Source organism: Phyllobates terribilis, unplaced genomic scaffold, assembly GCF_046119375.1.
Source record: "Phyllobates terribilis strain yellow unplaced genomic scaffold, ASM4611937v1 Scaffold_74__1_contigs__length_7073193, whole genome shotgun sequence".
Classification (NCBI taxonomy): Eukaryota; Metazoa; Chordata; class Amphibia; order Anura; family Dendrobatidae; genus Phyllobates; species Phyllobates terribilis.
The window spans coordinates 2,743,940-2,767,682 of NW_027362834.1; the positions used below are offsets into that span (position 1 = coordinate 2,743,940).

The following is a 23,743-nucleotide window of genomic DNA, read 5'->3' on the forward strand; positions in this document are numbered from 1 at the left end:
AGGCTGCTGTTGATAACAAGGGCATTTGCTAAATAGATGGTGTGTGTGCAACAATATACTGAAAGGTCAATTATATTGTGCAGCTTATCTCACCACCTGTAGTTATTTAGGTGAAAGCTCCAAAATGCTTGCCTAATATGTCTGTTTATCCAAAAGGAAGTATAGAGGGAGAGCTAGATAGATAGCATTGCATTACATTACATTACATGGCAATGCAATGCACAGTTGCTGAAGTTGAACCAAAATGAGCTTGTCATCTGGCTTCTGCAACTTTTAACATGAAAAATCCAATGAGGAGAAGAAAAGCAAAGCCAAAGAGTCCATCCCAAAATCCGACAAACAAGCAAAATGAACAAAAAGCATTGAATTCAATTCTTTCTGATTTTAGAAACTGCATTAAAGAAGGGGTGCACCGGTCCTGGAGATACTGCAATACCAGGTCAATGCGTGGAGTGGACAGAGCAAGCTCTTTTTCCATCTCCCTGTTCTAAAAATCCATTTAATATATGGTCCCCAGATAGGGGACGTATCAGATATTAAACTGATAAGAACAGATACTACACTTGATCTTAGCCAAAAGGCCGAGAAGCGATAACCAGAATTGGTTTCCGACTACGGTGCCACCCAAGGATTCTGAAAAGTCCATTTGTGGAGATGGCCACCTGGACTCCCGTTAAGAAGACATGCTGTCAACCTCTAGATCCCTCACATGCCTGCACTTTTCGGCTTGCTGCTGCTGCAATCCACGCGTTTTAGATCTGCATAACTCCACCTCTTTTAGCACAGTACCCTCAACCCCCGGCTGTTCCCACCCGCCTCAACACCGTTGGAAGGGAGGAGAACCAATTAAGGCGGGGGGGGGGGTGGAACGAGCAGCTGTCTACCCTTAGCAGGAGGGTTGCTGATTAATTACCTCTCCTGCTGCTGCTGCTGCTGGCTGTCCAGCAGCAGACTGAAGGTGGCTGCTGCTGTGCGCAGGTATATAAAGGCTCAGAGCCTATTATGACACGCGCAGCCAGCGTTCCATTGCCACATTCCGTCTACTGCAGGCGGGATACCTGGATGGCTGAATGTCACTGAGAAGCTCACAGAGACCGCCATAAGCAACAGTTTAAAAGAATGCCACAGACTAATCAACCAAACTTTTTGGGTTGGTTTCTCTTTTATAGTCTGCAGGCATTAAATGAAAGAAGTCAGTGTTCCAGCAGAGGGAGACAACGTTTCAGAAAAGGCATTGTAGCAAACCAAAAAAGAAATTTTAAGCGCAGCAGAGTAACCAGCTCACATACCTGTTAGCTCAGGTGAGTTTAAAAGGCTGCTGTTGATAACAAGGGCATTTGCTAAATAGATGGTGTGTGTGCAACAATATACTGAAAGGTCAATTATATTGTGCAGCTTATCTCACCACCTGTAGTTATTTAGGTGAAAGCTCCAAAATGCTTGCCTAATATGTCTGTTTATCCAAAAGGAAGTATAGAGGGAGAGCTAGATAGATAGCATTGCATTACATTACATTACATGGCAATGCAATGCACAGTTGCTGAAGTTGAACCAAAATGAGCTTGTCATCTGGCTTCTGCAACTTTTAACATGAAAAATCCAATGAGGAGAAGAAAAGCAAAGCCAAAGAGTCCATCCCAAAATCCGACAAACAAGCAAAATGAACAAAAAGCATTGAATTCAATTCTTTCTGATTTTAGAAACTGCATTAAAGAAGGGGTGCACCGGTCCTGGAGATACTGCAATACCAGGTCAATACGTGGAGTGGACAGAGCAAGCTCTTTTTCCATCTCCCTGTTCTAAAAATCCATTTAATATATGGTCCCCAGATAGGGGACGTATCAGATATTAAACTGATAAGAACAGATACTACACTTGATCTTAGCCAAAAGGCCGAGAAGCGATAACCAGAATTGGTTTCCGACTACGGTGCCACCCAAGGATTCTGAAAAGTCCATTTGTGGAGATGGCCACCTGGACTCCCGTTAAGAAGACATGCTGTCAACCTCTAGATCCCTCACATGCCTGCACTTTTCGGCTTGCTGCTGCTGCAATCCACGCGTTTTAGATCTGCATAACTCCACCTCTTTTAGCACAGTACCCTCAACCCCCGGCTGTTCCCACCCGCCTCAACACCGTTGGAAGGGAGGAGAACCAATTAAGGCGGGGGGGGGGGTGGAACGAGCAGCTGTCTACCCTTAGCAGGAGGGTTGCTGATTAATTACCTCTCCTGCTGCTGCTGCTGCTGGCTGTCCAGCAGCAGACTGAAGGTGGCTGCTGCTGTGCGCAGGTATATAAAGGCTCAGAGCCTATTATGACACGCGCAGCCAGCGTTCCATTGCCACATTCCGTCTACTGCAGGCGGGATACCTGGATGGCTGAATGTCACTGAGAAGCTCACAGAGACCGCCATAAGCAACAGTTTAAAAGAATGCCACAGACTAATCAACCAAACTTTTTGGGTTGGTTTCTCTTTTATAGTCTGCAGGCATTAAATGAAAGAAGTCAGTGTTCCAGCAGAGGGAGACAACGTTTCAGAAAAGGCATTGTAGCAAACCAAAAAAGAAATTTTAAGCGCAGCAGAGTAACCAGCTCACATACCTGTTAGCTCAGGTGAGTTTAAAAGGCTGCTGTTGATAACAAGGGCATTTGCTAAATAGATGGTGTGTGTGCAACAATATACTGAAAGGTCAATTATATTGTGCAGCTTATCTCACCACCTGTAGTTATTTAGGTGAAAGCTCCAAAATGCTTGCCTAATATGTCTGTTTATCCAAAAGGAAGTATAGAGGGAGAGCTAGATAGATAGCATTGCATTACATTACATTACATGGCAATGCAATGCACAGTTGCTGAAGTTGAACCAAAATGAGCTTGTCATCTGGCTTCTGCAACTTTTAACATGAAAAATCCAATGAGGAGAAGAAAAGCAAAGCCAAAGAGTCCATCCCAAAATCCGACAAACAAGCAAAATGAACAAAAAGCATTGAATTCAATTCTTTCTGATTTTAGAAACTGCATTAAAGAAGGGGTGCACCGGTCCTGGAGATACTGCAATACCAGGTCAATGCGTGGAGTGGACAGAGCAAGCTCTTTTTCCATCTCCCTGTTCTAAAAATCCATTTAATATATGGTCCCCAGATAGGGGACGTATCAGATATTAAACTGATAAGAACAGATACTACACTTGATCTTAGCCAAAAGGCCGAGAAGCGATAACCAGAATTGGTTTCCGACTACGGTGCCACCCAAGGATTCTGAAAAGTCCATTTGTGGAGATGGCCACCTGGACTCCCGTTAAGAAGACATGCTGTCAACCTCTAGATCCCTCACATGCCTGCACTTTTCGGCTTGCTGCTGCTGCAATCCACGCGTTTTAGATCTGCATAACTCCACCTCTTTTAGCACAGTACCCTCAACCCCCGGCTGTTCCCACCCGCCTCAACACCGTTGGAAGGGAGGAGAACCAATTAAGGCGGGGGGGGGGGTGGAACGAGCAGCTGTCTACCCTTAGCAGGAGGGTTGCTGATTAATTACCTCTCCTGCTGCTGCTGCTGCTGGCTGTCCAGCAGCAGACTGAAGGTGGCTGCTGCTGTGCGCAGGTATATAAAGGCTCAGAGCCTATTATGACACGCGCAGCCAGCGTTCCATTGCCACATTCCGTCTACTGCAGGCGGGATACCTGGATGGCTGAATGTCAATGAGAAGCTCACAGAGACCGCCATAAGCAACAGTTTAAAAGAATGCCACAGACTAATCAACCAAACTTTTTGGGTTGGTTTCTCTTTTATAGTCTGCAGGCATTAAATGAAAGAAGTCAGTGTTCCAGCAGAGGGAGACAACGTTTCAGAAAAGGCATTGTAGCAAACCAAAAAAGAAATTTTAAGCGCAGCAGAGTAACCAGCTCACATACCTGTTAGCTCAGGTGAGTTTAAAAGGCTGCTGTTGATAACAAGGGCATTTGCTAAATAGATGGTGTGTGTGCAACAATATACTGAAAGGTCAATTATATTGTGCAGCTTATCTCACCACCTGTAGTTATTTAGGTGAAAGCTCCAAAATGCTTGCCTAATATGTCTGTTTATCCAAAAGGAAGTATAGAGGGAGAGCTAGATAGATAGCATTGCATTACATTACATTACATGGCAATGCAATGCACAGTTGCTGAAGTTGAACCAAAATGAGCTTGTCATCTGGCTTCTGCAACTTTTAACATGAAAAATCCAATGAGGAGAAGAAAAGCAAAGCCAAAGAGTCCATCCCAAAATCCGACAAACAAGCAAAATGAACAAAAAGCATTGAATTCAATTCTTTCTGATTTTAGAAACTGCATTAAAGAAGGGGTGCACCGTTCCTGGAGATACTGCAATACCAGGTCAATACGTGGAGTGGACAGAGCAAGCTCTTTTTCCATCTCCCTGTTCTAAAAATCCATTTAATATATGGTCCCCAGATAGGGGACGTATCAGATATTAAACTGATAAGAACAGATACTACACTTGATCTTAGCCAAAAGGCCGAGAAGCGATAACCAGAATTGGTTTCCGACTACGGTGCCACCCAAGGATTCTGAAAAGTCCATTTGTGGAGATGGCCACCTGGACTCCCGTTAAGAAGACATGCTGTCAACCTCTAGATCCCTCACATGCCTGCACTTTTCGGCTTGCTGCTGCTGCAATCCACGCGTTTTAGATCTGCATAACTCCACCTCTTTTAGCACAGTACCCTCAACCCCCGGCTGTTCCCACCCGCCTCAACACCGTTGGAAGGGAGGAGAACCAATTAAGGCGGGGGGGGGGGGGGGTGGAACGAGCAGCTGTCTACCCTTAGCAGGAGGGTTGCTGATTAATTACCTCTCCTGCTGCTGCTGCTGCTGGCTGTCCAGCAGCAGACTGAAGGTGGCTGCTGCTGTGCGCAGGTATATAAAGGCTCAGAGCCTATTATGACACGCGCAGCCAGCGTTCCATTGCCACATTCCGTCTACTGCAGGCGGGATACCTGGATGGCTGAATGTCAATGAGAAGCTCACAGAGACCGCCATAAGCAACAGTTTAAAAGAATGCCACAGACTAATCAACCAAACTTTTTGGGTTGGTTTCTCTTTTATAGTCTGCAGGCATTAAATGAAAGAAGTCAGTGTTCCAGCAGAGGGAGACAACGTTTCAGAAAAGGCATTGTAGCAAACCAAAAAAGAAATTTTAAGCGCAGCAGAGTAACCAGCTCACATACCTGTTAGCTCAGGTGAGTTTAAAAGGCTGCTGTTGATAACAAGGGCATTTGCTAAATAGATGGTGTGTGTGCAACAATATACTGAAAGGTCAATTATATTGTGCAGCTTATCTCACCACCTGTAGTTATTTAGGTGAAAGCTCCAAAATGCTTGCCTAATATGTCTGTTTATCCAAAAGGAAGTATAGAGGGAGAGCTAGATAGATAGCATTGCATTACATTACATTACATGGCAATGCAATGCACAGTTGCTGAAGTTGAACCAAAATGAGCTTGTCATCTGGCTTCTGCAACTTTTAACATGAAAAATCCAATGAGGAGAAGAAAAGCAAAGCCAAAGAGTCCATCCCAAAATCCGACAAACAAGCAAAATGAACAAAAAGCATTGAATTCAATTCTTTCTGATTTTAGAAACTGCATTAAAGAAGGGGTGCACCGGTCCTGGAGATACTGCAATACCAGGTCAATGCGTGGAGTGGACAGAGCAAGCTCTTTTTCCATCTCCCTGTTCTAAAAATCCATTTAATATATGGTCCCCAGATAGGGGACGTATCAGATATTAAACTGATAAGAACAGATACTACACTTGATCTTAGCCAAAAGGCCGAGAAGCGATAACCAGAATTGGTTTCCGACTACGGTGCCACCCAAGGATTCTGAAAAGTCCATTTGTGGAGATGGCCACCTGGACTCCCGTTAAGAAGACATGCTGTCAACCTCTAGATCCCTCACATGCCTGCACTTTTTGGCTTGCTGCTGCTGCAATCCACGCGTTTTAGATCTGCATAACTCCACCTCTTTTAGCACAGTACCCTCAACCCCCGGCTGTTCCCACCCGCCTCAACACCGTTGGAAGGGAGGAGAACCAATTAAGGCGGGGGGGGGGTGGAACGAGCAGCTGTCTACCCTTAGCAGGAGGGTTGCTGATTAATTACCTCTCCTGCTGCTGCTGCTGCTGGCTGTCCAGCAGCAGACTGAAGGTGGCTGCTGCTGTGCGCAGGTATGTAAAGGCTCAGAGCCTATTATGACACGCGCAGCCAGCGTTCCATTGCCACATTCCGTCTACTGCAGGCGGGATACCTGGATGGCTGAATGTCACTGAGAAGCTCACAGAGACCGCCATAAGCAACAGTTTAAAAGAATGCCACAGACTAATCAACCAAACTTTTTGGGCTGGTGTCTCTTTTATAGTCTGCAGGCATTAAATGAAAGAAGTCAGTGTTCCAGCAGAGGGAGACAACGTTTCAGAAAAGGCATTGTAGCAAACCAAAAAAGAAATTTTAAGCACAGCAGAGTAACCAGCTCACATACCTGTTAGCTCAGGTGAGTTTAAAAGGCTGCTGTTGATAACAAGGGCATTTGCTAAATAGATGGTGTGTGTGCAACAATATACTGAAAGGTCAACTATATTGTGCAGCTTATCTCACCACCTGTAGTTATTTAGGTGAAAGCTCCAAAATGCTTGCCTAATATGTCTGTTTATCCAAAAGGAAGTATAGAGGGAGAGCTAGATAGATAGCATTGCATTACATTACATTACATGGCAATGCAATGCACAGTTGCTGAAGTTGAACCAAAATGAGCTTGTCATCTGGCTTCTGCAACTTTTAACATGAAAAATCCAATGAGGAGAAGAAAAGCAAAGCCAAAGAGTCCATCCCAAAATCCGACAAACAAGCAAAATGAACAAAAAGCATTGAATTCAATTCTTTCTGATTTTAGAAACTGCATTAAAGAAGGGGTGCACCGGTCCTGGAGATACTGCAATACCAGGTCAATGCGTGGAGTGGACAGAGCAAGCTCTTTTTCCATCTCCCTGTTCTAAAAATCCATTTAATATATGGTCCCCAGATAGGGGACGTATCAGATATTAAACTGATAAGAACAGATACTACACTTGATCTTAGCCAAAAGGCCGAGAAGCGATAACCAGAATTGGTTTCCGACTACGGTGCCACCCAAGGATTCTGAAAAGTCCATTTGTGGAGATGGCCACCTGGACTCCCGTTAAGAAGACATGCTGTCAACCTCTAGATCCCTCACATGCCTGCACTTTTCGGCTTGCTGCTGCTGCAATCCACGCGTTTTAGATCTGCATAACTCCACCTCTTTTAGCACAGTACCCTCAACCCCCGGCTGTTCCCACCCGCCTCAACACCGTTGGAAGGGAGGAGAACCAATTAAGGCGGGGGGGGGGTGGAACGAGCAGCTGTCTACCCTTAGCAGGAGGGTTGCTGATTAATTACCTCTCCTGCTGCTGCTGCTGCTGGCTGTCCAGCAGCAGACTGAAGGTGGCTGCTGCTGTGCGCAGGTATATAAAGGCTCAGAGCCTATTATGACACGCGCAGCCAGCGTTCCATTGCCACATTCCGTCTACTGCAGGCGGGATACCTGGATGGCTGAATGTCACTGAGAAGCTCACAGAGACCGCCATAAGCAACAGTTTAAAAGAATGCCACAGACTAATCAACCAAACTTTTTGGGCTGGTTTCTCTTTTATAGTCTGCAGGCATTAAATGAAAGAAGTCAGTGTTCCAGCAGAGGGAGACAACGTTTCAGAAAAGGCATTGTAGCAAACCAAAAAAGAAATTTTAAGCACAGCAGAGTAACCAGCTCACATACCTGTTAGCTCAGGTGAGTTTAAAAGGCTGCTGTTGATAACAAGGGCATTTGCTAAATAGATGGTGTGTGTGCAACAATATACTGAAAGGTCAATTATATTGTGCAGCTTATCTCACCACCTGTAGTTATTTAGGTGAAAGCTCCAAAATGCTTGCCTAATATGTCTGTTTATCCAAAAGGAAGTATAGAGGGAGAGCTAGATAGATAGCATTGCATTACATTACATTACATGGCAATGCAATGCACAGTTGCTGAAGTTGAACCAAAATGAGCTTGTCATCTGGCTTCTGCAACTTTTAACATGAAAAATCCAATGAGGAGAATAAAAGCAAAGCCAAAGAGTCCATCCCAAAATCCGACAAACAAGCAAAATGAACAAAAAGCATTGAATTCAATTCTTTCTGATTTTAGAAACTGCATTAAAGAAGGGGTGCACCGGTCCTGGAGATACTGCAATACCAGGTCAATGCGTGGAGTGGACAGAGCAAGCTCTTTTTCCATCTCCCTGTTCTAAAAATCCATTTAATATATGGTCCCCAGATAGGGGACGTATCAGATATTAAACTGATAAGAACAGATACTACACTTGATCTTAGCCAAAAGGCCGAGAAGCGATAACCAGAATTGGTTTCCGACTACGGTGCCACCCAAGGATTCTGAAAAGTCCATTTGTGGAGATGGCCACCTGGACTCCCGTTAAGAAGACATGCTGTCAACCTCTAGATCCCTCACATGCCTGCACTTTTCGGCTTGCTGCTGCTGCAATCCACGCGTTTTAGATCTGCATAACTCCACCTCTTTTAGCACAGTACCCTCAACCCCCGGCTGTTCCCACCCGCCTCAACACCGTTGGAAGGGAGGAGAACCAATTAAGGCGGGGGGGGGGGTGGAACGAGCAGCTGTCTACCCTTAGCAGGAGGGTTGCTGATTAATTACCTCTCCTGCTGCTGCTGCTGCTGGCTGTCCAGCAGCAGACTGAAGGTGGCTGCTGCTGTGCGCAGGTATGTAAAGGCTCAGAGCCTATTATGACACGCGCAGCCAGCGTTCCATTGCCACATTCCGTCTACTGCAGGCGGGATACCTGGATGGCTGAATGTCACTGAGAAGCTCACAGAGACCGCCATAAGCAACAGTTTAAAAGAATGCCACAGACTAATCAACCAAACTTTTTGGGTTGGTTTCTCTTTTATAGTCTGCAAGCATTAAATGAAAGAAGTCAGTGTTCCAGCAGAGGGAGACAACGTTTCAGAAAAGGCATTGTAGCAAACCAAAAAAGAAATTTTAAGCGCAGCAGAGTAACCAGCTCACATACCTGTTAGCTCAGGTGAGTTTAAAAGGCTGCTGTTGATAACAAGGGCATTTGCTAAATAGATGGTGTGTGTGCAACAATATACTGAAAGGTCAATTATATTGTGCAGCTTATCTCACCACCTGTAGTTATTTAGGTGAAAGCTCCAAAATGCTTGCCTAATATGTCTGTTTATCCAAAAGGAAGTATAGAGGGAGAGCTAGATAGATAGCATTGCATTACATTACATTACATGGCAATGCAATGCACAGTTGCTGAAGTTGAACCAAAATGAGCTTGTCATCTGGCTTCTGCAACTTTTAACATGAAAAATCCAATGAGGAGAAGAAAAGCAAAGCCAAAGAGTCCATCCCAAAATCCGACAAACAAGCAAAATGAACAAAAAGCATTGAATTCAATTCTTTCTGATTTTAGAAACTGCATTAAAGAAGGGGTGCACCGGTCCTGGAGATACTGCAATACCAGGTCAATGCGTGGAGTGGACAGAGCAAGCTCTTTTTCCATCTCCCTGTTCTAAAAATCCATTTAATATATGGTCCCCAGATAGGGGACGTATCAGATATTAAACTGATAAGAACAGATACTACACTTGATCTTAGCCAAAAGGCCGAGAAGCGATAACCAGAATTGGTTTCCGACTACGGTGCCACCCAAGGATTCTGAAAAGTCCATTTGTGGAGATGGCCACCTGGACTCCCGTTAAGAAGACATGCTGTCAACCTCTAGATCCCTCACATGCCTGCACTTTTCGGCTTGCTGCTGCTGCAATCCACGCGTTTTAGATCTGCATAACTCCACCTCTTTTAGCACAGTACCCTCAACCCCCGGCTGTTCCCACCCGCCTCAACACCGTTGGAAGGGAGGAGAACCAATTAAGGCGGGGGGGGGTGGAACGAGCAGCTGTCTACCCTTAGCAGGAGGGTTGCTGATTAATTACCTCTCCTGCTGCTGCTGCTGCTGGCTGTCCAGCAGCAGACTGAAGGTGGCTGCTGCTGTGCGCAGGTATATAAAGGCTCAGAGCCTATTATGACACGCGCAGCCAGCGTTCCATTGCCACATTCCGTCTACTGCAGGCGGGATACCTGGATGGCTGAATGTCACTGAGAAGCTCACAGAGACCGCCATAAGCAACAGTTTAAAAGAATGCCACAGACTAATCAACCAAACTTTTTGGGTTGGTTTCTCTTTTATAGTCTGCAGGCATTAAATGAAAGAAGTCAGTGTTCCAGCAGAGGGAGACAACGTTTCAGAAAAGGCATTGTAGCAAACCAAAAAAGAAATTTTAAGCGCAGCAGAGTAACCAGCTCACATACCTGTTAGCTCAGGTGAGTTTAAAAGGCTGCTGTTGATAACAAGGGCATTTGCTAAATAGATGGTGTGTGTGCAACAATATACTGAAAGGTCAATTATATTGTGCAGCTTATCTCACCACCTGTAGTTATTTAGGTGAAAGCTCCAAAATGCTTGCCTAATATGTCTGTTTATCCAAAAGGAAGTATAGAGGGAGAGCTAGATAGATAGCATTGCATTACATTACATTACATGGCAATGCAATGCACAGTTGCTGAAGTTGAACCAAAATGAGCTTGTCATCTGGCTTCTGCAACTTTTAACATGAAAAATCCAATGAGGAGAAGAAAAGCAAAGCCAAAGAGTCCATCCCAAAATACGACAAACAAGCAAAATGAACAAAAAGCATTGAATTCAATTCTTTCTGATTTTAGAAACTGCATTAAAGAAGGGGTGCACCGGTCCTGGAGATACTGCAATACCAGGTCAATGCGTGGAGTGGACAGAGCAAGCTCTTTTTCCATCTCCCTGTTCTAAAAATCCATTTAATATATGGTCCCCAGATAGGGGACGTATCAGATATTAAACTGATAAGAACAGATACTACACTTGATCTTAGCCAAAAGGCCGAGAAGCGATAACCAGAATTGGTTTCCGACTACGGTGCCACCCAAGGATTCTGAAAAGTCCATTTGTGGAGATGGCCACCTGGACTCCCGTTAAGAAGACATGCTGTCAACCTCTAGATCCCTCACATGCCTGCACTTTTCGGCTTGCTGCTGCTGCAATCCACGCGTTTTAGATCTGCATAACTCCACCTCTTTTAGCACAGTACCCTCAACCCCCGGCTGTTCCCACCCGCCTCAACACCGTTGGAAGGGAGGAGAACCAATTAAGGCGGGGGGGGGGTGGAACGAGCAGCTGTCTACCCTTAGCAGGAGGGTTGCTGATTAATTACCTCTCCTGCTGCTGCTGCTGCTGGCTGTCCAGCAGCAGACTGAAGGTGGCTGCTGCTGTGCGCAGGTATATAAAGGCTCAGAGCCTATTATGACACGCGCAGCCAGCGTTCCATTGCCACATTCCGTCTACTGCAGGCGGGATACCTGGATGGCTGAATGTCACTGAGAAGCTCACAGAGACCGCCATAAGCAACAGTTTAAAAGAATGCCACAGACTAATCAACCAAACTTTTTGGGCTGGTTTCTCTTTTATAGTCTGCAGGCATTAAATGAAAGAAGTCAGTGTTCCAGCAGAGGGAGACAACGTTTCAGAAAAGGCATTGTAGCAAACCAAAAAAGAAATTTTAAGCACAGCAGAGTAACCAGCTCACATACCTGTTAGCTCAGGTGAGTTTAAAAGGCTGCTGTTGATAACAAGGGCATTTGCTAAATAGATGGTGTGTGTGCAACAATATACTGAAAGGTCAATTATATTGTGCAGCTTATCTCACCACCTGTAGTTATTTAGGTGAAAGCTCCAAAATGCTTGCCTAATATGTCTGTTTATCCAAAAGGAAGTATAGAGGGAGAGCTAGATAGATAGCATTGCATTACATTACATTACATGGCAATGCAATGCACAGTTGCTGAAGTTGAACCAAAATGAGCTTGTCATCTGGCTTCTGCAACTTTTAACATGAAAAATCCAATGAGGAGAATAAAAGCAAAGCCAAAGAGTCCATCCCAAAATCCGACAAACAAGCAAAATGAACAAAAAGCATTGAATTCAATTCTTTCTGATTTTAGAAACTGCATTAAAGAAGGGGTGCACCGGTCCTGGAGATACTGCAATACCAGGTCAATGCGTGGAGTGGACAGAGCAAGCTCTTTTTCCATCTCCCTGTTCTAAAAATCCATTTAATATATGGTCCCCAGATAGGGGACGTATCAGATATTAAACTGATAAGAACAGATACTACACTTGATCTTAGCCAAAAGGCCGAGAAGCGATAACCAGAATTGGTTTCCGACTACGGTGCCACCCAAGGATTCTGAAAAGTCCATTTGTGGAGATGGCCACCTGGACTCCCGTTAAGAAGACATGCTGTCAACCTCTAGATCCCTCACATGCCTGCACTTTTCGGCTTGCTGCTGCTGCAATCCACGCGTTTTAGATCTGCATAACTCCACCTCTTTTAGCACAGTACCCTCAACCCCCGGCTGTTCCCACCCGCCTCAACACCGTTGGAAGGGAGGAGAACCAATTAAGGCGGGGGGGGGGGTGGAACGAGCAGCTGTCTACCCTTAGCAGGAGGGTTGCTGATTAATTACCTCTCCTGCTGCTGCTGCTGCTGGCTGTCCAGCAGCAGACTGAAGGTGGCTGCTGCTGTGCGCAGGTATGTAAAGGCTCAGAGCCTATTATGACACGCGCAGCCAGCGTTCCATTGCCACATTCCGTCTACTGCAGGCGGGATACCTGGATGGCTGAATGTCACTGAGAAGCTCACAGAGACCGCCATAAGCAACAGTTTAAAAGAATGCCACAGACTAATCAACCAAACTTTTTGGGTTGGTTTCTCTTTTATAGTCTGCAAGCATTAAATGAAAGAAGTCAGTGTTCCAGCAGAGGGAGACAACGTTTCAGAAAAGGCATTGTAGCAAACCAAAAAAGAAATTTTAAGCGCAGCAGAGTAACCAGCTCACATACCTGTTAGCTCAGGTGAGTTTAAAAGGCTGCTGTTGATAACAAGGGCATTTGCTAAATAGATGGTGTGTGTGCAACAATATACTGAAAGGTCAATTATATTGTGCAGCTTATCTCACCACCTGTAGTTATTTAGGTGAAAGCTCCAAAATGCTTGCCTAATATGTCTGTTTATCCAAAAGGAAGTATAGAGGGAGAGCTAGATAGATAGCATTGCATTACATTACATTACATGGCAATGCAATGCACAGTTGCTGAAGTTGAACCAAAATGAGCTTGTCATCTGGCTTCTGCAACTTTTAACATGAAAAATCCAATGAGGAGAAGAAAAGCAAAGCCAAAGAGTCCATCCCAAAATCCGACAAACAAGCAAAATGAACAAAAAGCATTGAATTCAATTCTTTCTGATTTTAGAAACTGCATTAAAGAAGGGGTGCACCGGTCCTGGAGATACTGCAATACCAGGTCAATGCGTGGAGTGGACAGAGCAAGCTCTTTTTCCATCTCCCTGTTCTAAAAATCCATTTAATATATGGTCCCCAGATAGGGGACGTATCAGATATTAAACTGATAAGAACAGATACTACACTTGATCTTAGCCAAAAGGCCGAGAAGCGATAACCAGAATTGGTTTCCGACTACGGTGCCACCCAAGGATTCTGAAAAGTCCATTTGTGGAGATGGCCACCTGGACTCCCGTTAAGAAGACATGCTGTCAACCTCTAGATCCCTCACATGCCTGCACTTTTCGGCTTGCTGCTGCTGCAATCCACGCGTTTTAGATCTGCATAACTCCACCTCTTTTAGCACAGTACCCTCAACCCCCGGCTGTTCCCACCCGCCTCAACACCGTTGGAAGGGAGGAGAACCAATTAAGGCGGGGGGGGGTGGAACGAGCAGCTGTCTACCCTTAGCAGGAGGGTTGCTGATTAATTACCTCTCCTGCTGCTGCTGCTGCTGGCTGTCCAGCAGCAGACTGAAGGTGGCTGCTGCTGTGCGCAGGTATATAAAGGCTCAGAGCCTATTATGACACGCGCAGCCAGCGTTCCATTGCCACATTCCGTCTACTGCAGGCGGGATACCTGGATGGCTGAATGTCACTGAGAAGCTCACAGAGACCGCCATAAGCAACAGTTTAAAAGAATGCCACAGACTAATCAACCAAACTTTTTGGGTTGGTTTCTCTTTTATAGTCTGCAGGCATTAAATGAAAGAAGTCAGTGTTCCAGCAGAGGGAGACAACGTTTCAGAAAAGGCATTGTAGCAAACCAAAAAAGAAATTTTAAGCGCAGCAGAGTAACCAGCTCACATACCTGTTAGCTCAGGTGAGTTTAAAAGGCTGCTGTTGATAACAAGGGCATTTGCTAAATAGATGGTGTGTGTGCAACAATATACTGAAAGGTCAATTATATTGTGCAGCTTATCTCACCACCTGTAGTTATTTAGGTGAAAGCTCCAAAATGCTTGCCTAATATGTCTGTTTATCCAAAAGGAAGTATAGAGGGAGAGCTAGATAGATAGCATTGCATTACATTACATTACATGGCAATGCAATGCACAGTTGCTGAAGTTGAACCAAAATGAGCTTGTCATCTGGCTTCTGCAACTTTTAACATGAAAAATCCAATGAGGAGAAGAAAAGCAAAGCCAAAGAGTCCATCCCAAAATACGACAAACAAGCAAAATGAACAAAAAGCATTGAATTCAATTCTTTCTGATTTTAGAAACTGCATTAAAGAAGGGGTGCACCGGTCCTGGAGATACTGCAATACCAGGTCAATGCGTGGAGTGGACAGAGCAAGCTCTTTTTCCATCTCCCTGTTCTAAAAATCCATTTAATATATGGTCCCCAGATAGGGGACGTATCAGATATTAAACTGATAAGAACAGATACTACACTTGATCTTAGCCAAAAGGCCGAGAAGCGATAACCAGAATTGGTTTCCGACTACGGTGCCACCCAAGGATTCTGAAAAGTCCATTTGTGGAGATGGCCACCTGGACTCCCGTTAAGAAGACATGCTGTCAACCTCTAGATCCCTCACATGCCTGCACTTTTCGGCTTGCTGCTGCTGCAATCCACGCGTTTTAGATCTGCATAACTCCACCTCTTTTAGCACAGTACCCTCAACCCCCGGCTGTTCCCACCCGCCTCAACACCGTTGGAAGGGAGGAGAACCAATTAAGGCGGGGGGGGGGGTGGAACGAGCAGCTGTCTACCCTTAGCAGGAGGGTTGCTGATTAATTACCTCTCCTGCTGCTGCTGCTGCTGGCTGTCCAGCAGCAGACTGAAGGTGGCTGCTGCTGTGCGCAGGTATATAAAGGCTCAGAGCCTATTATGACACGCGCAGCCAGCGTTCCATTGCCACATTCCGTCTACTGCAGGCGGGATACCTGGATGGCTGAATGTCACTGAGAAGCTCACAGAGACCGCCATAAGCAACAGTTTAAAAGAATGCCACAGACTAATCAACCAAACTTTTTGGGTTGGTTTCTCTTTTATAGTCTGCAGGCATTAAATGAAAGAAGTCAGTGTTCCAGCAGAGGGAGACAACGTTTCAGAAAAGGCATTGTAGCAAACCAAAAAAGAAATTTTAAGCGCAGCAGAGTAACCAGCTCACATACCTGTTAGCTCAGGTGAGTTTAAAAGGCTGCTGTTGATAACAAGGGCATTTGCTAAATAGATGGTGTGTGTGCAACAATATACTGAAAGGTCAATTATATTGTGCAGCTTATCTCACCACCTGTAGTTATTTAGGTGAAAGCTCCAAAATGCTTGCCTAATATGTCTGTTTATCCAAAAGGAAGTATAGAGGGAGAGCTAGATAGATAGCATTGCATTACATTACATTACATTACATGGCAATGCAATGCACAGTTGCTGAAGTTGAACCAAAATGAGCTTGTCATCTGGCTTCTGCAACTTTTAACATGAAAAATCCAATGAGGAGAAGAAAAGCAAAGCCAAAGAGTCCATCCCAAAATCCGACAAACAAGCAAAATGAACAAAAAGCATTGAATTCAATTCTTTCTGATTTTAGAAACTGCATTAAAGAAGGGGTGCACCGGTCCTGGAGATACTGCAATACCAGGTCAATGCGTGGAGTGGACAGAGCAAGCTCTTTTTCCATCTCCCTGTTCTAAAAATCCATTTAATATATGGTCCCCAGATAGGGGACGTATCAGATATTATACTGATAAGAACAGATACTACACTTGATCTTAGCCAAAAGGCCGAGAAGCGATAACCAGAATTGGTTTCCGACTACGGTGCCACCCAAGGATTCTGAAAAGTCCATTTGTGGAGATGGCCACCTGGACTCCCGTTAAGAAGACATGCTGTCAACCTCTAGATCCCTCACATGCCTGCACTTTTCGGCTTGCTGCTGCTGCAATCCACGCGTTTTAGATCTGCATAACTCCACCTCTTTTAGCACAGTATCCTCAACCCCCGGCTGTTCCCACCCGCCTCAACACCGTTGGAAGGGAGGAGAACCAATTAAGGCGGGGGGGGGGTGGAACGAGCAGCTGTCTACCCTTAGCAGGAGGGTTGCTGATTAATTACCTCTCCTGCTGCTGCTGCTGCTGGCTGTCCAGCAGCAGACTGAAGGTGGCTGCTGCTGTGTGCAGGTATATAAAGGCTCAGAGCCTATTATGACACGCGCAGCCAGCGTTCCATTGCCACATTCCGTCTACTGCAGGCGGGATACCTGGATGGCTGAATGTCACTGAGAAGCTCACAGAGACCGCCATTAGCAACAGTTTAAAAGAATGCCACAGACTAATCAACCAAACTTTTTGGGTTGGTTTCTCTTTTATAGTCTGCAGGCATTAAATGAAAGAAGTCAGTGTTCCAGCAGAGGGAGACAACGTTTCAGAAAAGGCATTGTAGCAAACCAAAAAAGAAATTTTAAGCGCAGCAGAGTAACCAGCTCACATACCTGTTAGCTCAGGTGAGTTTAAAAGGCTGCTGTTGATAACAAGGGCATTTGCTAAATAGATGGTGTGTGTGCAACAATATACTGAAAGGTCAATTATATTGTGCAGCTTATCTCACCACCTGTAGTTATTTAGGTGAAAGCTCCAAAATGCTTGCCTAATATGTCTGTTTATCCAAAAGGAAGTATAGAGGGAGAGCTAGATAGATAGCATTGCATTACATTACATTACATGGCAATGCAATGCACAGTTGCTGAAGTTGAACCAAAATGAGCTTGTCATCTGGCTTCTGCAACTTTTAACATGAAAAATCCAATGAGGAGAAGAAAAGCAAAGCCAAAGAGTCCATCCCAAAATCCGACAAACAAGCAAAATGAACAAAAAGCATTGAATTCAATTCTTTCTGATTTTAGAAACTGCATTAAAGAAGGGGTGCACCGGTCCTGGAGATACTGCAATACCAGGTCAATGCGTGGAGTGGACAGAGCAAGCTCTTTTTCCATCTCCCTGTTCTAAAAATCCATTTAATATATGGTCCCCAGATAGGGGACGTATCAGATATTAAACTGATAAGAAGAGATACTACACTTGATCTTAGCCAAAAGGCCGAGAAGCGATAACCAGAATTGGTTTCCGACTACGGTGCCACCCAAGGATTCTGAAAAGTCCATTTGTGGAGATGGCCACCTGGACTCCCGTTAAGAAGACATGCTGTCAACCTCTAGATCCCTCACATGCCTGCACTTTTCGGCTTGCTGCTGCTGCAATCCACGCGTTTTAGATCTGCATAACTCCACCTCTTTTAGCACAGTACCCTCAACCCCCGGCTGTTCCCACCCGCCTCAACACCGTTGGAAGGGAGGAGAACCAATTAAGGCGGGGGGGGGTGGAACGAGCAGCTGTCTACCCTTAGCAGGAGGGTTGCTGATTAATTACCTCTCCTGCTGCTGCTGCTGCTGGCTGTCCAGCAGCAGACTGAAGGTGGCTGCTGCTGTGCGCAGGTATATAAAGGCTCAGAGCCTATTATGACACGCGCAGCCAGCGTTCCATTGCCACATTCCGTCTACTGCAGGCGGGATACCTGGATGGCTGAATGTCACTGAGAAGCTCACAGAGACCGCCATAAGCAACAGTTTAAAAGAATGCCACAGACTAATCAACCAAACTTTTTGGGTTGGTTTCTCTTTTATAGTCTGCAGGCATTAAATGAAAGAAGTCAGTGTTCCAGCAGAGGGAGACAACGTTTCAGAAAAGGCATTGTAGCAAACCAAAAAAGAAATTTTAAGCGCAGCAGAGTAACCAGCTCACATACCTGTTAGCTCAGGTGAGTTTAAAAGGCTGCTGTTGATAACAAGGGCATTTGCTAAATAGATGGTGTGTGTGCAACAATATACTGAAAGGTCAATTATATTGTGCAGCTTATCTCACCACCTGTAGTTATTTAGGTGAAAGCTCCAAAATGCTTGCCTAATATGTCTGTTTATCCAAAAGGAAGTATAGAGGGAGAGCTAGATAGATAGCATTGCATTACATTACATTACATGGCAATGCAATGCACAGTTGCTGAAGTTGAACCAAAATGAGCTTGTCATCTGGCTTCTGCAACTTTTAACATGAAAAATCCAATGAGGAGAAGAAAAGCAAAGCCAAAGAGTCCATCCCAAAATCCGACAAACAAGCAAAATGAACAAAAAGCATTGAATTCAATTCTTTCTGATTTTAGAAACTGCATTAAAGAAGGGGTGCACCGGTCCTGGAGATACTGCAATACCAGGTCAATGCGTGGAGTGGACAGAGCAAGCTCTTTTTCCATCTCCCTGTTCTAAAAATCCATTTAATATATGGTCCCCAGATAGGGGACGTATCAGATATTAAACTGATAAGAACAGATTTTTTTTTTTTTTTTTTTTTTTTTTTTTTCCTCAGATTAAGACCCACATTAATTTATGCATCATAGCGCATATTCACATAACGGGTTCTCAAATCATCATTCGGAAAAACAAAAACAAAATCCCAAAAAACACAACCCTGCAATTAACTGTTACTTACTGTAAGAAGTCCAATGTGAAAAGTTCGAGAGTGCTTCTGCTGCTGTCTCACCATACTTCTTTTTATCCAATAAATAGGCATAAAACAGTCTAGCAAGAAAAATCTTTCTGCATTCCATGGGGGAAAAAACAATCTTTTTAAAAATCACCAAATTCCGAACGTCCCATAAAACCTCTTTATATATGACAAAAATAATCCAGCTTGCCCGCTTCCTTTGCGAGTACTTAAAATCTTGACCTATTAAAATCCTTTCAAAATCGAAACAATGAAAACCAACTAAAGCAACAAACATACGTGACAACAAGGTAAAAACTTTTTTAGCAAAAAAACAGTCCCAAAAAATATGCTGTATTGTTTCCACCTTATTGCAACCTTCCCTAGGACATATTTCTTGAACCTTTATCCCCCGGTCATTCAAAAAAGCCCTTGTTGGCAAGCATCCATGCAACGCCATCCAGGTTACATCCTTCTGTCTGTTGCTGATTCCACGCATGAAAAAAAGCTTCCACACCTGTCCAGACTGTGCATTATTACAAAACGGCACATCACATAACATCTCCTTCTTCTTAATACCTGAGACAATCAGTTTTTTGTCCGGTCTAACCATGGAGCTTATCCCATTTTGATCATAGAAGGACCTAAGCACCACATAAAAAAACGGTATCACAAACGAAACTGGTTTTCTTAAATCCTTCTCACACCAGCTCCATTTCTGGAAAAGCCGTCCTGCTAAATATTTGCACATGTCCGCAGTCCTGTTATTGCACTGGGATAATTTATAAATGTTCAAAAAATAATGCATTCTTAAAAATAAGTCAATGTTAGGAAAATCACAACCCCCATTTTCCACAGAACACATAACCATTCCTCTTCTTAGTTTCTCCATTTTGGATCCCCAAAAAAACACAAACAGTTTCCTTGTCACTCTCTTTGTCCAAAGCACAGCAGGTGGGAAAATCAAAGCAGTGTACAGCAGAAGCGGGAGAATCACAGACTTGATTACCAGCACTTTCCCTCTCAGCGACAGGTTCCTTAGTTTCCAAAAGTTCAACTTCTGATCCATTTTGTCTTCTAGAATCTTCAGGCTGCTTTTCCCTTTCAGTTCCTTCTCAAAGATGACACCAAGAACCTCAATTTCCTCCCTACTCTCCACTCCTGCCACGTTAACCTCAACCTGCCTCCCAAAGTTACAAAGCTGGCACTTTCCCCAATTCACCGCCATACCAGCCACACAACAAAAAATCCTTACGTGCAAATTCACTCTATTGAGATCCGCCTGTGAACCACAAGTAAAAACAATATCATCCATATAACTTAAAGACTTGACTGGACCCCCGGATCCCCCAGGAATAAAAACACCAGCCACACACTTGTCAACTTGCACACTTTTTAAAAGGGCCTCCACCACACAGATAAAAAGAATTGGTGACAGGGGACAACCCTGCCTAACTCCCGATAAAATATTAAAACTGGAACTCACATGCCCATTAACTAAAATCTGGCTACTGACCCCACAATAAAAACTCTTAATGACCATCAATAATTTATCCGGAACACCAAGGTGACTTAAAGCAGAGAACAAAAATCTATGTGATATTTTATCAAAGGCTTTCTCCAGGTCCACCGACTGTAACAAAAGAGCATTCTTATTCAAATTAGCCTGATAAATTAAGTCTCTTAGAAGCAGCAAATTATCTGAAATTTTCCTACCAGGCACTGCACATGCCTGATACTCCCCCACCATATCACCTATCACATCTGCCAGTCTACCAGCCACAATTTTAGAAATAATTTTGTAATCACTGTTTAACAATGTTATGGGCCTCCAATTTTTAATATCCCTCATGTCCCCTTTCTTATGAATCAGCGTAACAATCCCCTTACGCATAGAAACCGATAAAATCCCATGAGTAAAACCATATTGCACCACCCGGGAAAACTCCAAACCTATAATATCCCAAAATCTAACATAAAATTCAGCAGGAAGACCATCACAGCCTGGCGTCTTGCCTTTCGCCAAGCCATCCACTGCCCGTCTAATTTCATCTTTCCCAACCTCCTCACTTAAAAACCCAATTTTCTCCTCAGGAATATTATTAGTTAATACTTTGCAATAATCATTAATTTCCGCATCACTGGCTCTACTATCGTTAGAGAAGAGTGTTTCATAAAAGGAAAGAATACTGCCAATCATCTCATCCCCAGATACCTCCCCTGCAGGAGAAAAAACAGACTTAAAAACCCCTTTAGGTTTAAAACATTTTTTAAAAAAGTATCTCGAACATTGCTCATTTTCCTCCATGTGCTTTATTTTTGCCTTAAACATAATAGTCTTCCCTTTTTCAATAAGTATCTTCTTCAGTTCGTCCTTCAAATCTGCAATCTCTTTATCCACCTCCATCCCCGCTCTCTTAAACTTATGGAGTACTTCCAATTTTGAAATAACAGCAGCATCATGATCCCTTTTGGCTTTCGCTCTCCTAAAACACACCCCTTTAAAATAACATGCAAATTTCTCCTTAGCCCAGTCCCACCACTCTAGCAAATCTTTAAAAAGGTGCTGTTCAGACACACAAGACAAAAACACTTTATTAAAACCAACCTTAACACTCTCCTCTTCCAGCAGGCTTACGTTCAGCTTCCAGAGTCCCTTTCCAAAAGCCAGGGACTCAGCTATACACAGATCTACCACTATCATCTTGTGGTCAGAAAAAGTCGTCATCACGTGATTGCACTTGGCCACCTTAATCCCTTCAGACATAAAAACATAGTCAATTCGGGAAACACTACGTCCACTATCTGATATGTATGTGAACTTATCACTTGGCCCAACCATCAGACCAGCATCCGTGTAGCGTAAATCCTGCACAATCTGATTTAAAATATTAGACGTAACATCAGTCCTACCTTCCGTAGAGCTCTTACGATCTTTTGCGGATCTGACACAATTAAAATCTCCAGCCACTATAGTGAAGTCTCTGCCTGGTAAAAACAACTTTAGAGACTCCAAAAACCCAACTCTTGCTTGTTTATCAGCAGGGGCATAAACATTAAAAACCCGTACCCGCTGACCTAAAAAATCCACTAATAAAAACAAACATCTCCCAGGTATGATTACTTTAAACTCTAAAACCTTTAGACTGGAATTACACAGTAAAATGCCCACCCCTTCATTCCTGTTTTCTGAGCATGGGGACCAAAAAGATTGCCCCTTATTCCACTCACTCTCATGCGGGGCAGATTTAATTACACATTCCTGCAGACAGACAATATCTGCATTCACACTCTCAATGTAATCCAGTATCCCTGCTCTCCTACAAGCAGAACCAATCCCTCGTACATTCAGAGAAGCAACACACAACGCCATCATAACAACAGGAAAAAATCTCCACCATACCCGATCCATCATGAACCAGTAGAAAACCCACTCCTGCCACCCACTTTTCTACGTATATCAGGCGACTCAGAACTCGAGTCCCTGTTAGAATAACCTGGTCTTAGGGAGACTGGATCTTCCTGCCCCCCAGACCAACACCCCTCCACCTTACTTCTTTTAATCACGGAGGCATAACTCTCCTCCTTGCCATCATCTTCCTCCTCATTTTCACTCCAATCACTGTTAACCCTATCACGCTGCTGAGGGGTTATAGTTCCATCCGAATCAGAATCCTCCTCCTCCAAAACCTCCATTTCCTCACCCCCATCTCATCCCAAAACAGGATTCACTGACTCCGCCATATTAGACAAATCCATCCCATCACCCGGGCCATGCACATCAGCTACTTTGTTTATTACTTCCAGCCCCTCCCTCAAACCAACTTTCTTCTGGCTCCGCCCCTTTTCCTCCATCTTGGGCACCGCATGGTCTCTTCCCCTACCACCATCTTGTTTTTGGCTTTCCCCCTCTGAGTCTGAGCCTTCGCCCTCCTCCCCACTTTCCTGCCGAGTCTTCTTCTGCCTCTCTTCAGCGTCCACCTGTGACCTAGGAATCTGAGCCCACAATCTACATTTCCTTGCAAGGTGATCTGCATGTCCACACAAATCACACACCTTATTCATTGGGCAACCACTTGCCACATGCCCAGATTTCCCACAACCTCTACAAACATCACCTTGCACTGGACAATCTTTCTGAACATGTCCAAACTCATGACACTTCCTACAATATTCCATCTGTCCATTATAAAAACAAAATCCCCTTTCTCCTCCGATAGAAAACTGTGCAGGAATGCTCTTGGCACCCCCAATAGCTCTATCATCCGGTCTCAGTTTTACAACATATCTCCTCTTGCCATTTAGATAATTGTATTTGTTCTTCATTCTTCCCAAAAATTTAACCTCACTACAATACCGAGCTAAAAAATTGGAAACAGTCTCATCCGGAACTTTAGGGTTATACATGTGCACAACCACATACTTATATGTCTGCTGGAACAGAGGTTCCAGTGCAATAAACTCTAGGCATTTCAATTCCTTTTCTTCCTTCATTCGTACCAACTCCATGTAGACTCTCTGGCAAATACTCAAAGAAACAAAAGTGATATCATAAATTCCTTGTTTCTGAAAATCCTGCAGTGCCAATACATCCGTTACCTTCAAGCCATTAATGTTCTTCAAGACATCAACGCAAACTTGGTCCAAACCGATTTCTCCTTCATGACC

The 23,743-nt window shown here is 44.2% G+C and overlaps 14 non-coding genes and 1 pseudogene across 14 annotated transcripts; all 15 read right to left on the bottom strand.

Moving 5' to 3' along the window:
• Nucleotides 1-402: 402 nt before the first annotated feature.
• Nucleotides 403-593, bottom strand: LOC141195023 (U2 spliceosomal RNA). The gene has a single exon (XR_012267633.1). It is a non-coding gene; the product is annotated as a U2 spliceosomal RNA (small nuclear RNA).
• A 1,121-nt stretch (nucleotides 594-1,714) lies between these two features.
• On the bottom strand, nucleotides 1,715-1,905 carry LOC141195845 (U2 spliceosomal RNA). Its single transcript, XR_012268420.1, has one exon. It is a non-coding gene; the product is annotated as a U2 spliceosomal RNA (small nuclear RNA).
• A 1,121-nt stretch (nucleotides 1,906-3,026) lies between these two features.
• LOC141195024 (U2 spliceosomal RNA) lies at nucleotides 3,027-3,217 on the bottom strand. Its single transcript, XR_012267634.1, has one exon. It is a non-coding gene; the product is annotated as a U2 spliceosomal RNA (small nuclear RNA).
• Nucleotides 3,218-4,338: 1,121 nt separating this feature from the next.
• Nucleotides 4,339-4,529, bottom strand: LOC141195800 (U2 spliceosomal RNA). Its single transcript, XR_012268377.1, has one exon. It is a non-coding gene; the product is annotated as a U2 spliceosomal RNA (small nuclear RNA).
• Nucleotides 4,530-5,654: 1,125 nt separating this feature from the next.
• LOC141195026 (U2 spliceosomal RNA) lies at nucleotides 5,655-5,845 on the bottom strand. The gene has a single exon (XR_012267635.1). It is a non-coding gene; the product is annotated as a U2 spliceosomal RNA (small nuclear RNA).
• Nucleotides 5,846-6,965: 1,120 nt separating this feature from the next.
• Nucleotides 6,966-7,156, bottom strand: LOC141195027 (U2 spliceosomal RNA). Its single transcript, XR_012267636.1, has one exon. It is a non-coding gene; the product is annotated as a U2 spliceosomal RNA (small nuclear RNA).
• A 1,120-nt stretch (nucleotides 7,157-8,276) lies between these two features.
• On the bottom strand, nucleotides 8,277-8,467 carry LOC141195028 (U2 spliceosomal RNA). Its single transcript, XR_012267637.1, has one exon. It is a non-coding gene; the product is annotated as a U2 spliceosomal RNA (small nuclear RNA).
• Nucleotides 8,468-9,588: 1,121 nt separating this feature from the next.
• Nucleotides 9,589-9,779, bottom strand: LOC141195029 (U2 spliceosomal RNA). The gene has a single exon (XR_012267638.1). It is a non-coding gene; the product is annotated as a U2 spliceosomal RNA (small nuclear RNA).
• Nucleotides 9,780-10,898: 1,119 nt separating this feature from the next.
• On the bottom strand, nucleotides 10,899-11,089 carry LOC141195030 (U2 spliceosomal RNA). The gene has a single exon (XR_012267639.1). It is a non-coding gene; the product is annotated as a U2 spliceosomal RNA (small nuclear RNA).
• A 1,120-nt stretch (nucleotides 11,090-12,209) lies between these two features.
• LOC141195032 (U2 spliceosomal RNA) lies at nucleotides 12,210-12,400 on the bottom strand. The gene has a single exon (XR_012267641.1). It is a non-coding gene; the product is annotated as a U2 spliceosomal RNA (small nuclear RNA).
• Nucleotides 12,401-13,521: 1,121 nt separating this feature from the next.
• Nucleotides 13,522-13,712, bottom strand: LOC141195033 (U2 spliceosomal RNA). The gene has a single exon (XR_012267642.1). It is a non-coding gene; the product is annotated as a U2 spliceosomal RNA (small nuclear RNA).
• A 1,119-nt stretch (nucleotides 13,713-14,831) lies between these two features.
• Nucleotides 14,832-15,022, bottom strand: LOC141195034 (U2 spliceosomal RNA). Its single transcript, XR_012267643.1, has one exon. It is a non-coding gene; the product is annotated as a U2 spliceosomal RNA (small nuclear RNA).
• Nucleotides 15,023-16,148: 1,126 nt separating this feature from the next.
• Nucleotides 16,149-16,339, bottom strand: LOC141195837 (U2 spliceosomal RNA). Its single transcript, XR_012268412.1, has one exon. It is a non-coding gene; the product is annotated as a U2 spliceosomal RNA (small nuclear RNA).
• A 1,120-nt stretch (nucleotides 16,340-17,459) lies between these two features.
• LOC141196143 (U2 spliceosomal RNA) lies at nucleotides 17,460-17,650 on the bottom strand. The gene has a single exon (XR_012268708.1). It is a non-coding gene; the product is annotated as a U2 spliceosomal RNA (small nuclear RNA).
• A 1,119-nt stretch (nucleotides 17,651-18,769) lies between these two features.
• LOC141196391 (U2 spliceosomal RNA) lies at nucleotides 18,770-18,980 on the bottom strand (annotated as a pseudogene).
• Nucleotides 18,981-23,743: the final 4,763 nt, after the last annotated feature.